The following is a 1,015-nucleotide window of genomic DNA, read 5'->3' on the forward strand; positions in this document are numbered from 1 at the left end:
AGTAACTATCATATAGGGGAAATTGTCACCTTTGGTGGTCTTTTTTTGACATAACTCGAGAACTCAAACTCAAATTAAAAAAATTAAAAATTACAATTCCTTTAATCTGTTCATATAACGTTTTTCTATATAATCAACAGTTTTGCCGGTAAAAATAAATGTATGAAGAAAAAAGATATTTTTTGCCTAAAATATTAAATTTTTTTATTTTTTAAATTCATAAAAAATCCAAAACGGAAAAAAGGCAAGTCGTATTACTTTCACGCAAAGTCACATAACCTTTAAGCAAAATGAGACATAGATCATGAAAATCGATGGACGCGTTTCGCTTTTATTCACAATTAAGTGAAGGTATCTCATTTTGACAAGAATATTGATTTTATGTTTCAATGAATTTGGATAATATTTATTATATATTGTTTATTATTAACACGTAAAATTAAAAATTATTACAGGTAATTATTAGGTTATTACATGTTAGGCAAAAAATATTTTTTTTCTTCATACATTTATTTTTACCGGCAAAACTGTTGAGTATATAGAAAAACGTTATATTAACAGATTAAAGGAATTGTAATTTTTAAATTTTTTAAATTTGTTACTAGTTACTAGTTGTGATAGTTACTAACTTCAAATCGATATATCTCGATTCCTAGACGTGACCCAGCGAAACGCCGGGCCACGTATAACTTGTTTTTGTTTGTTATTAGCGTGGGCCGAAAATCCGCTTTTTTTTTAGAAATTTGATTGGTAATAGCACAAATATGGTTCATCATGCTGTAAAAACAATCTGTGTGAAAGATGAAATTTTTTGGTAAATATCTTAGGCTCGCCCAAGTCCATCAAAGTAAGCCAGTGTTATTTTTCAGTTTTCTTTTTTTTTTAGTGCCTTCTTTTGCCGTTTTGCTATTTCTAGTTACTTTTCCTGCCAATTTCGTTTTTATTATGCCTTTTTATAGGTTTTAAGATCTTAAAAATCCGTTCCCTGGTAATGAAAGAACAAGAAATCAACTGA

This window comes from Rhagoletis pomonella, unplaced genomic scaffold, assembly GCF_013731165.1.
Source record: "Rhagoletis pomonella isolate Grant_MI unplaced genomic scaffold, Rhpom_1.0 Rhpom_scaffold_00003, whole genome shotgun sequence".
NCBI lineage: Eukaryota > Metazoa > Arthropoda > Insecta > Diptera > Tephritidae > Rhagoletis > Rhagoletis pomonella.